The sequence below is a fragment of the Pectinophora gossypiella genome, unplaced genomic scaffold (genome assembly GCF_024362695.1).
Source record: "Pectinophora gossypiella unplaced genomic scaffold, ilPecGoss1.1 Pgos_90, whole genome shotgun sequence".
In the NCBI taxonomy this organism is placed as follows: domain Eukaryota; kingdom Metazoa; phylum Arthropoda; class Insecta; order Lepidoptera; family Gelechiidae; genus Pectinophora; species Pectinophora gossypiella.
The window spans coordinates 15,665-33,315 of NW_026063300.1; the positions used below are offsets into that span (position 1 = coordinate 15,665).

Sequence of the window (17,651 nt, forward strand, 5' to 3'; positions counted from 1 at the left end):
CCAGTCTCTTATTTATAATAATTGATAATTAAACCATAAGATGGAACCGTTTTAACACAAACTTCAACCCTTTATGATATCAGGGTTGGTAGGTTAGTCTCAGACCCTTACTATTCACAAAAATAGAACGCCCCTGCTGGACATTTAAGATACTTACATAGCTTCACGCCCCCACATAATTCTCTAAGTACATACATAGCTTTACGCCCCCATATAATTCTTGAGATACATACATAACTTTACTCTCCACATAATTCTTGAGGTACATACATAACTTTACACCTCCACATCATTATTGATGTACATACATAGCTTTACGCCTTTCCTAGGTTACATTAATACATACATAAACACTTTACACATTTATAAGCCATAGTTTTACATACATACATGTAAATTTTCACGCCCCCACTTTATTTTAACCATACATACACATCTTTATGTCTCCCTTAGATTACACATACATAAACATTTCACATCTTTATAAACCCCTAGTTATATACACGTACATATCAAATTTCACGCCCCCAAGACATCCAATCTTTTCCCAGCATTTGAGACCTCATAATCCTGGTCACGGCACCAAATTGTAACGCACCCCTCCTTACATAATATAATATAATAAATATAAAATAAATAAACCCCACACACTCGACTCAATCCACGACTAAACTGACCAGGATTCGACCCTGGGTTATAGTCAAACTAAGTGATTAAAATGGCCAATATTATTGTTGTGATCGTCTAGTATAAAGGTAGGACCTTATGTTGTGTTTTGTAGTAACTCAAATTCTTTTATATGAAGGTAGCTGAGTCAGATATGAATGCATGTTATTGAGGGCATGTAAATAAAGAATAATACTAACTTAATATACTACATATATACTTAATAACAATACAAATAGGTTATAATTATGTCACTATGGTAAATGAGAAAGTCAAGTAAGTATCGTAAGTAATAGGGCAATGGAATAAAAGATATTATAAATATTTATAGTTTAAAAACAGTCTAGTCAACGCCAAGCAAACCTAAACTTAATGACACTGATTAAAGCTTATAATTAAACAAGTGAGACTTACAAGAAGGTAAGAAATTAGTTAGTTATTTAAAATATGATTAGGAATTAAGTTTTATTATTGTAAAAGATCTAGGAACACAGGAAAAGGATTAGAATACCATACCAACAATGTAATATTATAGGGTGCCGTTTCGAGCCCCGACCACGCTCACCGGCGAATGAGGCCCTACCCTGATTTAGGCCCCTCTCCGAAAGAAACATATAGGTTTTTTATGGAATGATAAGCACATAAAATATGTGACATATCAGGAGCATTAGGTAAATAGTTGGTAGGTAAAGGGAAGAGCTTCCCAACACCAATTTCACATATGTAATAAAATTATTTAAGTTAGACAGATTTACATCCAATCTAACAACACAACTCATTGTGATGCATAGTTAGCACCATAGCCATGGCGCAAAAAGGTAAGTATGTGAGCGACTTAGCAACCGGAAGCCAATATGCAGCTACTCATCACTGTCCTCCCCCCAATACACCACAGTGCAAGAGGATCAACAGAAGCAGTGACTACCGAACTGGATTGACCCCAAATATACTAAGCAAAAGGTCCCTAACAAAACGAATGAGCGACTTAGCAACCGAAGGCAATACGCAGCTACTCATCACTGTCCTCCCCCCAATACACCACAGTGCAAGAGGATCAACAGAAGCAGAGACTACCGAACTGGATTGACCCCGAGTATACTAAGCAAAAATGTCCCTAACGTCCCTACTATGGCTTCAGCGGCATTGCAATAACACCAGCCATAGGAATAAGTATGAGTGTGAGATGGATGGTCATGAATATGACACCAACCATGAATCACAAGAATATATGCAGTCAAACTGGATGTAATTGTTATGCATAAATGCATTATTGCAATAATATTGCATGTTAGTAAGCAAACAAGTTGCATAGTGAAATCAGGCCAGGTAAACCCCTGGACAAGGTATAGGTTGTAAAGTTAGGTATGTCACAAACTAGCAGCAGTGACATTAAGGTATTATCAGGTAGATGAATAGTAAAATAACACAAATAAATTGTGTTGAATTGGTTTGTATATTGCATTTTAGTAAGCAAACTAGTTGCATAGTGAAATCAGGCCAGGTAAACCCCTGGACAAGGTATAGGTTGTTAGGTATGTCACAAACTAGCAGCAGTGACATTAAGGTATTATCAGGTAGATGAATAGTAAAATAACACAAATAGATTGTGTTGAATTGGTTTGTATATCAGTGTAATCAAGCCAGGCAGGCCCGGACAATACAAGTAAGTAAGTATATAAGAAGTCATGTTAAGTCACATAGGTGAAATAACAACACAGATTCAGAGTATATAAGTTTATTCAAAAGCCATTACCAATACCATTACCTTCATCTCATGGTATCCAGACTTTTATAATTCAATTCAAATTAGTAATTAATTGTATTATTTACATGGCTTAATAAGCCTCAATAAACTGATAGGTCCAGAGTGGGTCATAATAAATTTACATCATAACACAAGAGGACAACGTTGACCCATACCATACAATACTGATTATATGGCATCGGCTAGAGTCTTCATACTCGAAAGCATCGCCACGCACAACCGCTCATCAGGAGGAGGCAATCCAACCTGTCTATCCAAGTCGCAGCGCTGGCTCGATACTGATTATCTAGCTTCATCTCATATTGGCGGATGGTCATCCTGTCCCAATATCAGAAAGAAGGTCATGGATAATAATATCTCACCGCCCCACTCCTGTAGATAGCTGTATCTCCCAAAGCACCACTATAGAACAATCCAGAACCATGTTACAGTGGTAACAACAACTGTTCTTACAATTATTCTACATTGACACAGTGAGGTAGCAGGCCGTAAACCATAAAGATTCACCCTGTGTAACTTCAGATTGGTTTTCGAATAGAATCCTCAGGGGAATTCTAACTACAATAAAACACAGCAAGATTACAATCCAACCTGGACCAACAGTCTAGGTTCACAGTATAAAGTAAAAATCTAAATCCATGAGGTTACCTCTAAAACAAGGATACCTCATTCTGCATACTGTTCTCCCCATCTCCAAGCAATAATTATATTACCTCGAAATGTGAATCGCAACATACAGAATTACAAGAAGAACATTTTTGTTCAGTCTATGCGGCAATATGTACAATTTTCATTGTAAACATTGACACACAGTCCAAACATAACCAATAAGAAAAATAAAGTCCATTCAGAATATATCGCAAGCAGTCATTCCCTACGCGTCAGTAAAGTGTCAGTCAAAAAGTTAAATAGATAAACATACATAAACTACATATAATAACATAAATAATAACAAAACACAAACAAAGATAAACAATCACAAGCAGCACATGATCCCTACGTTCGCAAGCTTCCCTACACACTTTTGACACATCCTACTCCTATCGGGCCCTATCTTTAGCGTAAAATTGTACCTGTCGTCTGAGATCTGATGATCTCAGACCTGTTTCCAACGATGCCTGTAAGAAAAAGGTAATTAGTACACCACACTTCCTATTTTAAACCTAACAAGGTCCCTACAGCGCACTCCGCGGACTTTTGTCGGACAAAACCCTAAATATTTCACGTAATCTACGCACGGAAACTAATTCTAATCTCTATTCTAGCGCGGTAGACGACCAGCTACACCACGGAAGGTTCGGATAGCTGATTAAAGAACAAATTTACATAATTTGTCAAAATAGCAATCGCGCACTGTAATCCTGAGCTACGGAGCTCTCAAAAGTCGCGACAGCTGGTAATCCAGCAGAACGGATCCCTACCGACTTACAGAAACTCTAGTCCGACTTGAATTTTCTAAAACCGGCAGCACCTCCTGCTGTCCTAGTCACCAACGAAGTTCCCCAAAAAATCGTGCAAAACCCCTTTTATACCCGTTATGCTCCGTCCCATCTCTCAGGCAATCGCGATATTGCTACCACTAGCGCCTCAAAAACATCAAAATGACATTTACCCGACATTGACAATCGAGGTATATATTGAAAATCTCATACTTCCTATTGACATAAAAATATTCATTAAATTTTATTTTTATTCTTAAGTAGACTATAATACTAATGATGTTATTTATTTAATCAAATTCTATTTAATTTATCAAATCAAAACTGCAGAATTTTAGATAAAAAATATATCCAATTTTGTAGAATTTCTAAAAAGCCAAACACTCGCTCGACCATTTGCCTGACGTTTCTCGCACACATCTCTAATTTACATAATCTACACAAACCAAGCTCCTCAACCTTATTGGCTGTTTCTCTGTGTACGCGAAAAGTGGCGTGACTTCTGGATTGTTCTATTTTAGGGTCTAAAACGCGTACAATACAACACCTTGTCAACAATCCAAAAACGGTTCCGTTTTTGGAGACAAAAACCATGAAAATACCTAAATTCCTCTATATCTCTTAAACTGTGACAATTAGGTAGCTGAAACTTTCAAAAACAATGCATCTCCATTGCCATCACAACTACAAATTCAAAGAAACACAATAAATCAAACATTTAAAAAGATCCCCCACTCTACAAACCCGATCCTCCAATGCATGTTTTGGCTTGTCATTAACAACGACAACATACTAGCAATATAAAATTCACGATCAATTCACGTTCATGTTTTTGTTCACTAAATGTTCTTTCAATTGTAGGCATGGAACCCCTCAAAATAATCCGATTCACACTTGGCATTATTTTAGTTTTACTTTTTTTTCCATGATTTTTTAAATTTTCACGAATTACAGTTCTAAAAATTAGAATAATATTTTAAACGATAGGTACGAACTTCGTATGCTTTATAAATTAATTTCAACAAGAAATACTACGTAATATAGCTATTATTTTCAATTTTGTAAAATATACCAGCTCAAAACCCTTCATTCATATATTTTTACATCGACACCCTATGGGTGCTTGCTACTCCCGCGAAAATTCAAACTATCCTAATGTCTATTTTTGTATTTTAAATAATTTTATTCCATAAATTCGTACATATTCTTTCAAAATAACATCCCTATCTCGAATCCTAATTAACAAACTCTAAAATTTCGTATACCTTTTTATAATCTATGTATTCCTGTGACGTAAACTGAACATATCCTTCATTCGTTCTCACAGTTAAACAAAACACTTGAATCAAGTAGTGTGGTTTGTATTGTTTGGACAATTAGTGTACTTTTTGTGTTAATAGTATTTTATGCAACAGTTGTATAAGAAGGGTCAAAAAATGCGAGTGGCGTGAGTTGCGATGTGAGCCTTGGCGAACATCGCAATAAGAGACGCCACGAGCATTTTTTGACCTAGTTATACAACGTTGCATACAATACTTTTTCTACGACGACGTAATTTTAAATGAAACAAAAATTATACAAAGAAAAATTTTATTTATAAAAATGAAGATGTAAATTTTGAATGGTATTGTGTGATATGGTAATATTGGGTACATTGGTAGGTTTTACTGCAGTGTTGATATGTAGATCGGTATTTTGTCCAATTTATTTTCCAACGCGCGGGAAAATGGCGGCAAATGTATACTTTTTTTTTATAGTATATCTATGGCACCAAACAAAGTAAAGGTGCCAGTTTCCAGGTCAAAAAAAAAAAAAAACAACAACAATGCTTTTTTGGCGACATTATAGTACAGTTACACTTTGTAAACAATGCTTTTATAGGCCATAGAGCGTACACTTTTTCAAAGAGTTTAATTATGTATGTACTTATATTAGACTTTTTGGTTATTTAAATGCCAGATTAAAGTAGAGGAGTAGAAAAATATAATTATGAAACCTTTCAGATCGTGTTTAATATGACTACAGAATAGTGGGAATCATAATGGAAGGAAGACAAAATAAGATGCAACGTACGGGTTTTAGCTACAATAATTAGTAAGATTGAAGACTTCTTGACGATGTTTATAATGTATCCTATAAAATATTCATTCGCCAGGTAAGAAATTAATAAATACCTTTTGTATTCGTTAAGTATTTTATAGAGAAATTCGTAGTGCAAAAAGTCACTGTTTCAACCATTTGTTCCAATTTTTCTTAAGATAATTTCAACTATCAAACAGCAATCAAGCAAAATTTTATTACTTAACTCCATGTGTGGAGAGATAGTTCTTATCAGGACTACAAGAATTATTTGAATCTGTTTAGGATTTAATGAGATATTAACAGATGAAATTTTTCAAATATTCCTTAGATTCCTACACATGCTCAGTCACTAACAACCTTGTTTTATTGATGAGTAATATAATAATTAGTAAATTACATACCTACCAGACATGAAATCAACCAATAGTTTCTGGACTGATAAATAAAATATAAAGTTATTAGCAAAATGGTTTCGGTTAAAACTGGCTTTCATGATGAGATTTGATCTCCCTTCATATTGTTTTGAGAATAAGAATGAATCCTACTCCTATTGTACTTACGTGTTTTTATTAGTTTATTAGAGTCCTGTGAGTCATAAATAATACCTGTAGAAACAATAAGTAAATGCAAGTCATCGTCTTAGTAGGTACTAGACAGTGATTATGCTCTTACATAAAATTTACCCCTAATTTCAGTTATTAATTACTTTCAGAATCGTCCAAAGATCCAGGAGGGACAGATATCTACTCCAAACCTGGAATCTGTTGCAGAATATTAAAGAAAATTATGGGAAAACAAATGTGAATGACGGACAGATTTAGTAAGATGAAAGATTTAAGCCTACGAGCACACTACTATTTCTCACATCAAAGGTACATTGTTAATTATGAACATCAATAGTAAATAAAGCAGTTTTGGAGAAAAATAGTATGTTTCATTAATAATACCCTGGTTGATTATTTTTATTGATATCGTACAGCTCCATCTATTGGCAAGCTATGGTACTACAATGACTTCTAGCTATCAAGCTGCCTAGAAATGAAGTCCTGCTTTTCACAAATGTCAGTCCTTTTCCCACTCCATCTATGTACGAATAGACGCACTTATCCAAAACTATTCCCTAATAGATGGCGCTAAATTTATAAGTTAATAAAAATAGTTGACTTATAGAAAACATTAGATTCAAATTAAGAAATAAGTAGTTTCATAATGGTATACATAAACATAAACAGCATATATATGTCCCACAGCTGGGCACAGACATACATAATGGTATAAACACTAGGATATCATTATCACTTCCATATTGGTTTGTAGATACATACATACATACACAAACTCACGCCCACCTCCCACCAGGGCAAGCAGAGACCACTGAATTCCATTTGTTTGTAGGTCTATGAAATTATGAAGCCTAAAGGTGAAACAAAGCCTACATGTTTCTCAAAGTTCCAATTATGGTTTTTCCCTGTCTAAAGTCTAAAAATAAAAGAATATTATAATAATAAAAATATAAATTCAAAAAGACGAAAATAATAAATAAATGTCGAAAAAATATTTCACCCCATAGCTAAACCTTTTAGTTAAGTGTTAAGTACTAACTTTTAGACAAATATTTGAACACATTATTGATATACATTAAGGTTTATTGAAGCTAACACAGATGGCTCCATCCGCGACGATTATTGTGGTGCGTTCTGTTACAATCGCCCCCTAAATTATTACGTAGTTTATCGTAGTGATAATTTACAAAAAATAAGAAGAAACACCACAATAAGCTAGCTTTAAAGAAATAAATAAAGCAACTTTCATATTACTATAATAAGACTTCCGAAAGAAGATCTTATTCAACCTTTATTAAATCTTATATACAATGACAATTTACCTAATTTCCCCCCAGGAATGACCGCCCAACTCCCCTCAAGAGTAAAATAAATAAATACTGAAATAATAGCAAAATTTGAAAATAAATGATATACAAATACACTCATATAAATAGACAGGTATACTAAAATGTTTCTTAATTACTTCTCTGAATATAAGATATAAAATAAAAATAAATAATATTATATACTACTGCCTACTCCTTTGAGAACCCGAGCGTGATGTCAAAATATTTATATATAAAACCCATTAAATTATACATCAATAATATTATTTAAATAACCATTAATTAATAATATACTAATTATTTTAATAATTAAACCTTTATTGAATATAATTATTCTAAAAATAAATTTAATAAATGTCTCTTATCAATTACCATAATAACTATAAAAAAGAAAATATAACAAAACCAAAATAAATAATTAATTACTCAATAATTGAGTAATAAACAAAACAAAAGTAAACTATTTAAAATTATTTAAATTAAATCTATTAAATTCAATTTAATCTAAATATAAAGATAATGATTTCAATACAACTAGCGCCATCTATGAGAGAACATTGGAACTAATGGAAGTAGGTCAAGTCAATAACCTAACCTATAATCCGGTCAACGACCACTTATCCCTGACCTTGATCAATGGCCTCGACTAATGACCCCGACCAATGACCACGACCAATGACCCCGTGTCGATGACCCGGTATCGATGACCTTGACCAATAAAACCGATCAATGACCCGGTGTCAATGACCCGGTATCAATGACCTTGACCAATAAAACCGATCAATGACCCCGTGTCAATGACCCGGTATGAATGACCTTGACCAATAAACCGATCAATGACCTTGATCAATGACCCCGATCAATGACCTCATGTCCTTGACCCGGTATCAATGACTCCGTATCAAAACCCTCTCTACCAGTGACCCTTTTTGATTATTGACCCTTCCGGTTATTGACCGTTCCGATTATTGACCTGATTAAATAACTTTGAACAACACTAACCCTAGCTAAATTACCTACCGTGGTCAATAGTAACCCTATTAAATTACTCTTATCACAACCGCGGTCATCAACACATTTACGTTAATAAACTAAACATACAATAACAAGCAAATAAAACATTTAAAATCCCTATCTAATTTTAATCTAACTTATAAAAAAGATACGATAAAAAACAAACTAATTAAATAATGCATATCAACGCCCTCTAACGGTGAACAACGGAACTAATAATTTGTCCGTCGATATGAGACTCTATGCGAAGTCTATCTAATAAAATGTCAAACTAATACTTTTACTCGTCACCAGATGGCAGGCAAAATAAAGCATCTATACACGAACCGATTAATATCGATTTTATTTTAGATCGATCGATTTTGTTAATTATTTTTTATAAAAGTAAGTTAAACCTACATCAAAACGTAACAAATTACATTCTATAGCCTTAGATAAATTGTATCTATAAAAATACTAAATAAACACGCTTATTTAATAAAAAAAAATGTTTGCCTTTGTCAAACTATGAACTTAAAACAAGGCTGTATGTAAGATGATCCTTGTCTACGTACTTACACAAACCAAAAACAAACAAATTTAATGTCAGATTGACAACTGGAGAGATCCATCCGTTGTATTACGATTATTTCGTCGTGATTATTAAAGAAATCATTGTAAATAAGAAGATTCTACCTAGTAAAAACATATAAAAGATGACACAAGGTAATTATAAAAGTTTGGTTACTTAAAATACTACGTTATTACATTGGAAAACCTTCACTTGCATCTTGTTCACAACACGCTTACAATGCTATTTTGTTTTGTTTTCAGTTACGCGCATGTTTCTACATAACCTACAGCTTCGGAATGATAATATAGCCCTGCCTAACTATGCAAGAACGAAACCTTACAACGCTAGCAAATCAAAATGCCTATCGACCTACAGCCCTAGCCCTAGCCATACCTACACAGAAAATATATAAATAGATACATAGGGCGGGATACCTGCACCATGAGACCTAAGGCAACAGGCGGATAGTGGAAAGGAGAAGGTGTAGGAAGTATTTTCTTACTGCCAATCACACAGACTCATGTGACCGTGGTTAGGCTAAAGGTGTCTTGGCCACAGTAAGAGGATACTGAAAGTGACACATAGAACATAATATAAGCATGCACAGTGAGATAAAACAAAAATGACATGGACATACACAGTGAAATTAAAGTGAAATAATAATAAATAAAACAAGCAGAATATGACAACTGTACTTATTATAAAATTAAATAATATTAGAATGTTGATGATAACCAGTCTCTTATTTATAATAATTGATAATTAAACCATAAGATGGAACCGTTTTAACACAAACTTCAACCCTTTATGATATCAGGGTTGGTAGGTTAGTCTCAGACCCTTACTATTCACAAAAATAGAACGCCCCTGCTGGACATTTAAGATACTTACATAGCTTCACGCCCCCACATAATTCTCTAAGTACATACATAGCTTTACGCCCCCATATAATTCTTGAGATACATACATAACTTTACTCTCCACATAATTCTTGAGGTACATACATAACTTTACACCTCCACATCATTATTGATGTACATACATAGCTTTACGCCTTTCCTAGGTTACATTAATACATACATAAACACTTTACACATTTATAAGCCATAGTTTTACATACATACATGTAAATTTTCACGCCCCCACTTTATTTTAACCATACATACACATCTTTATGTCTCCCTTAGATTACACATACATAAACATTTCACATCTTTATAAACCCCTAGTTATATACACGTACATATCAAATTTCACGCCCCCAAGACATCCAATCTTTTCCCAGCATTTGAGACCTCATAATCCTGGTCACGGCACCAAATTGTAACGCACCCCTCCTTACATAATATAATATAATAAATATAAAATAAATAAACCCCACACACTCGACTCAATCCACGACTAAACTGACCAGGATTCGACCCTGGGTTATAGTCAAACTAAGTGATTAAAATGGCCAATATTATTGTTGTGATCGTCTAGTATAAAGGTAGGACCTTATGTTGTGTTTTGTAGTAACTCAAATTCTTTTATATGAAGGTAGCTGAGTCAGATATGAATGCATGTTATTGAGGGCATGTAAATAAAGAATAATACTAACTTAATATACTACATATATACTTAATAACAATACAAATAGGTTATAATTATGTCACTATGGTAAATGAGAAAGTCAAGTAAGTATCGTAAGTAATAGGGCAATGGAATAAAAGATATTATAAATATTTATAGTTTAAAAACAGTCTAGTCAACGCCAAGCAAACCTAAACTTAATGACACTGATTAAAGCTTATAATTAAACAAGTGAGACTTACAAGAAGGTAAGAAATTAGTTAGTTATTTAAAATATGATTAGGAATTAAGTTTTATTATTGTAAAAGATCTAGGAACACAGGAAAAGGATTAGAATACCATACCAACAATGTAATATTATAGGGTGCCGTTTCGAGCCCCGACCACGCTCACCGGCGAATGAGGCCCTACCCTGATTTAGGCCCCTCTCCGAAAGAAACATATAGGTTTTTTATGGAATGATAAGCACATAAAATATGTGACATATCAGGAGCATTAGGTAAATAGTTGGTAGGTAAAGGGAAGAGCTTCCCAACACCAATTTCACATATGTAATAAAATTATTTAAGTTAGACAGATTTACATCCAATCTAACAACACAACTCATTGTGATGCATAGTTAGCACCATAGCCATGGCGCAAAAAGGTAAGTATGTGAGCGACTTAGCAACCGGAAGCCAATATGCAGCTACTCATCACTGTCCTCCCCCCAATACACCACAGTGCAAGAGGATCAACAGAAGCAGTGACTACCGAACTGGATTGACCCCAAATATACTAAGCAAAAGGTCCCTAACAAAACGAATGAGCGACTTAGCAACCGAAGGCAATACGCAGCTACTCATCACTGTCCTCCCCCCAATACACCACAGTGCAAGAGGATCAACAGAAGCAGAGACTACCGAACTGGATTGACCCCGAGTATACTAAGCAAAAATGTCCCTAACGTCCCTACTATGGCTTCAGCGGCATTGCAATAACACCAGCCATAGGAATAAGTATGAGTGTGAGATGGATGGTCATGAATATGACACCAACCATGAATCACAAGAATATATGCAGTCAAACTGGATGTAATTGTTATGCATAAATGCATTATTGCAATAATATTGCATGTTAGTAAGCAAACAAGTTGCATAGTGAAATCAGGCCAGGTAAACCCCTGGACAAGGTATAGGTTGTAAAGTTAGGTATGTCACAAACTAGCAGCAGTGACATTAAGGTATTATCAGGTAGATGAATAGTAAAATAACACAAATAAATTGTGTTGAATTGGTTTGTATATTGCATTTTAGTAAGCAAACTAGTTGCATAGTGAAATCAGGCCAGGTAAACCCCTGGACAAGGTATAGGTTGTTAGGTATGTCACAAACTAGCAGCAGTGACATTAAGGTATTATCAGGTAGATGAATAGTAAAATAACACAAATAGATTGTGTTGAATTGGTTTGTATATCAGTGTAATCAAGCCAGGCAGGCCCGGACAATACAAGTAAGTAAGTATATAAGAAGTCATGTTAAGTCACATAGGTGAAATAACAACACAGATTCAGAGTATATAAGTTTATTCAAAAGCCATTACCAATACCATTACCTTCATCTCATGGTATCCAGACTTTTATAATTCAATTCAAATTAGTAATTAATTGTATTATTTACATGGCTTAATAAGCCTCAATAAACTGATAGGTCCAGAGTGGGTCATAATAAATTTACATCATAACACAAGAGGACAACGTTGACCCATACCATACAATACTGATTATATGGCATCGGCTAGAGTCTTCATACTCGAAAGCATCGCCACGCACAACCGCTCATCAGGAGGAGGCAATCCAACCTGTCTATCCAAGTCGCAGCGCTGGCTCGATACTGATTATCTAGCTTCATCTCATATTGGCGGATGGTCATCCTGTCCCAATATCAGAAAGAAGGTCATGGATAATAATATCTCACCGCCCCACTCCTGTAGATAGCTGTATCTCCCAAAGCACCACTATAGAACAATCCAGAACCATGTTACAGTGGTAACAACAACTGTTCTTACAATTATTCTACATTGACACAGTGAGGTAGCAGGCCGTAAACCATAAAGATTCACCCTGTGTAACTTCAGATTGGTTTTCGAATAGAATCCTCAGGGGAATTCTAACTACAATAAAACACAGCAAGATTACAATCCAACCTGGACCAACAGTCTAGGTTCACAGTATAAAGTAAAAATCTAAATCCATGAGGTTACCTCTAAAACAAGGATACCTCATTCTGCATACTGTTCTCCCCATCTCCAAGCAATAATTATATTACCTCGAAATGTGAATCGCAACATACAGAATTACAAGAAGAACATTTTTGTTCAGTCTATGCGGCAATATGTACAATTTTCATTGTAAACATTGACACACAGTCCAAACATAACCAATAAGAAAAATAAAGTCCATTCAGAATATATCGCAAGCAGTCATTCCCTACGCGTCAGTAAAGTGTCAGTCAAAAAGTTAAATAGATAAACATACATAAACTACATATAATAACATAAATAATAACAAAACACAAACAAAGATAAACAATCACAAGCAGCACATGATCCCTACGTTCGCAAGCTTCCCTACACACTTTTGACACATCCTACTCCTATCGGGCCCTATCTTTAGCGTAAAATTGTACCTGTCGTCTGAGATCTGATGATCTCAGACCTGTTTCCAACGATGCCTGTAAGAAAAAGGTAATTAGTACACCACACTTCCTATTTTAAACCTAACAAGGTCCCTACAGCGCACTCCGCGGACTTTTGTCGGACAAAACCCTAAATATTTCACGTAATCTACGCACGGAAACTAATTCTAATCTCTATTCTAGCGCGGTAGACGACCAGCTACACCACGGAAGGTTCGGATAGCTGATTAAAGAACAAATTTACATAATTTGTCAAAATAGCAATCGCGCACTGTAATCCTGAGCTACGGAGCTCTCAAAAGTCGCGACAGCTGGTAATCCAGCAGAACGGATCCCTACCGACTTACAGAAACTCTAGTCCGACTTGAATTTTCTAAAACCGGCAGCACCTCCTGCTGTCCTAGTCACCAACGAAGTTCCCCAAAAAATCGTGCAAAACCCCTTTTATACCCGTTATGCTCCGTCCCATCTCTCAGGCAATCGCGATATTGCTACCACTAGCGCCTCAAAAACATCAAAATGACATTTACCCGACATTGACAATCGAGGTATATATTGAAAATCTCATACTTCCTATTGACATAAAAATATTCATTAAATTTTATTTTTATTCTTAAGTAGACTATAATACTAATGATGTTATTTATTTAATCAAATTCTATTTAATTTATCAAATCAAAACTGCAGAATTTTAGATAAAAAATATATCCAATTTTGTAGAATTTCTAAAAAGCCAAACACTCGCTCGACCATTTGCCTGACGTTTCTCGCACACATCTCTAATTTACATAATCTACACAAACCAAGCTCCTCAACCTTATTGGCTGTTTCTCTGTGTACGCGAAAAGTGGCGTGACTTCTGGATTGTTCTATTTTAGGGTCTAAAACGCGTACAATACAACACCTTGTCAACAATCCAAAAACGGTTCCGTTTTTGGAGACAAAAACCATGAAAATACCTAAATTCCTCTATATCTCTTAAACTGTGACAATTAGGTAGCTGAAACTTTCAAAAACAATGCATCTCCATTGCCATCACAACTACAAATTCAAAGAAACACAATAAATCAAACATTTAAAAAGATCCCCCACTCTACAAACCCGATCCTCCAATGCATGTTTTGGCTTGTCATTAACAACGACAACATACTAGCAATATAAAATTCACGATCAATTCACGTTCATGTTTTTGTTCACTAAATGTTCTTTCAATTGTAGGCATGGAACCCCTCAAAATAATCCGATTCACACTTGGCATTATTTTAGTTTTACTTTTTTTTCCATGATTTTTTAAATTTTCACGAATTACAGTTCTAAAAATTAGAATAATATTTTAAACGATAGGTACGAACTTCGTATGCTTTATAAATTAATTTCAACAAGAAATACTACGTAATATAGCTATTATTTTCAATTTTGTAAAATATACCAGCTCAAAACCCTTCATTCATATATTTTTACATCGACACCCTATGGGTGCTTGCTACTCCCGCGAAAATTCAAACTATCCTAATGTCTATTTTTGTATTTTAAATAATTTTATTCCATAAATTCGTACATATTCTTTCAAAATAACATCCCTATCTCGAATCCTAATTAACAAACTCTAAAATTTCGTATACCTTTTATAATCTATGTATTCCTGTGACGTAAACTGAACATATCCTCATTCGTTCTCACAGTTAAACAAAACACTTGAATCAAGTAGTGTGGTTGTATTGTTTGACAATTAGTGTACTTTTTGTGTTAAATATAATTATGAAACCTTTCAGATCGTGTTTAATATGACTACAAATAGTGGGAAACATAATGGAAGGAAGACAAAATAAGATGCAACGTACGGGTTTTAGCTACAATAATTAGTAAGATTGAAGACTTCTTGACGATGTTTATAATGTATCCTATAAAATATTCACTCACCAGGTAAGAAATTAATAAATACCTTTTGTATTCGTTAAGTATTTTATAGAGAAATTCGTAGTGCAAAAAGTCACTGTTTCAACCATTTGTTCCAATTTTTTACGATAATTTCAACTATCAAACAGCAATCAAGCCAAATTTTATTACTTAACTCCATGTGTGGGAGATAGTTCTTATCAGGACTACAAGAATTATTTGAATCTGTTTAGGATTTAATGAGATATTAACAGATGAAATTTTTCAAATATTCCTTAGATTCCTACACATGCTCAGTCACTAACAACCTTGTTTTATTGATGAGTAATATAATAATTAGTAAATTACATACCTACCAGACATGAAATCAACCAATAGTTTCTGGACTGATAAATAAAATATAAAATTATTAGCAAAACGGTTTCGGTTAAAACTGGCTTTCATGATGAGATTTGATCTCCCTTCATATTGTTTTGAGAATAAGAATGAATCCTACTCCTATTGTACTTACGTGTTTTTATTAGTTTATTAGAGACCTGTGAGTCATAAATAATACCTGTAGAAACAATAAGTAAATGCAAGTCATCGTCTTAGTAGGTACTAGACAGTGATTATGCTCTTACATAAAATTTACCCCTAATTTCAGTTATGAATTACTTTCAGAATCGTCCAAAGATCCAGGAGGGACAGATATCTACTCCAAACCTGGAATCTGTTGCAGAATATTAAAGAAAATTATGGGAAAACAAATGTGAATGACGGACAGATTTAGTAAGATGAAAGATTTAAGCCTACAAGCACGCTACTGTTTCTCACATCAAAGGTACATTGTTAATTATGAACATTAATAGTAAATAAAGCAGTTTTGGAGAAAAATAGTATGTTTCATTAATAATCCCCTGGTTGATTATTTTTATTGATATCGTACAGCTCCATCTATTGGCAAGCTATGGTACTACAATGACTTCTAGCTATCAAGCTGCCTAGAATTGAAGTCCTGCTTTTCACAAATGTCAGTCCTTTTCCCACTCCATCTATGTACGAGTAGATGCACTTATCCAAATCTATTCCCTAATAGATGGCGTTAAATTTATAAAAATAATAAAAACATACATAAACTCACGCCCACTTCTCACCAGGGCAAGCAGAGACCATTGAATTCCATTTGTTTGTAGGTCTATGAAATTATGAAGCCTAAAGGTGAAACAAAGCCTACATGTTTCTCAAAGTTCCAATTATGGTTTTTCCCTGACTAAAGTCTAAAAATAAAAGAATATTATAATAATAAAAATATAAATTCAAAAAGACGAAAATAATAAATAGATGTCGAAAAAATATTTCACCCCATAGCCAAACCTTTTAGTTAAATGTTAAGTACTAACTTTTAGACAAAATATTTGAACACATTATTGATGTACATTAAAGTTTATTGAAAATAAACTAGATGACTCCATCCGCGACGATTATTGTGGTGCGTTCTGTTACAGATTGTAGTAAGAGGAATTACGTGGTGTCTGACTAACCCAACAGGAAATAGGCGTAATCTTATGTGACTGTATGTCAAAAGGCTTTACCTAACATTGGCTTCAGCTTGGGCGATAGGCTGATCCCTCGGCATCATAAACCTGTATCAACAGTGACTGCAAGTTGTCTTTGACTTCGTTTTATTATAATTTTTTATTTCATTTTGTGTGATAATTCCTTTTAGTTTTATAATTGTTTTTTTTAGTGTTTTACATGTTATCTAGTCTTGTTTTTCTTTTTGTTTCTTTTTTCATTCATAGTTTATATTTTTTTTATTAAGTAGTTTTTATATTGTTTCCTCGTAATTTTATAAATAAATAAACAATAATAAATAAAGCATAGTCGAGGCACCTATAATCAAATCAGTAACAGACAAGTTATAAACCTGCGTTTGCAAGCCATTTCGCCTTTGTTCAAATCAAAGCTTCCATTCATATTTGATGTGTCCATCCGCCAACCATATTCATACATAAATAAAAAGGATTAAATCCTACCCAATAACAGTTCCTATCTAACAATAACAAAATGCATTTTCCAAAATAGGAAATGGGGTCTGCTTCCAAATAGATAATCC

General features: G+C 34.1%; 1 long non-coding RNA gene across 1 annotated transcript; it reads left to right on the plus strand.

The window, feature by feature from the left end:
- Positions 1-9,427: 9,427 nt before the first annotated feature.
- On the plus strand, positions 9,428-10,144 carry LOC126381710 (uncharacterized). The gene is made up of 2 exons (XR_007568941.1): positions 9,428-9,562; positions 9,671-10,144. It is a non-coding gene; the product is annotated as an uncharacterized LOC126381710 (long non-coding RNA).
- Positions 10,145-17,651: the final 7,507 nt, after the last annotated feature.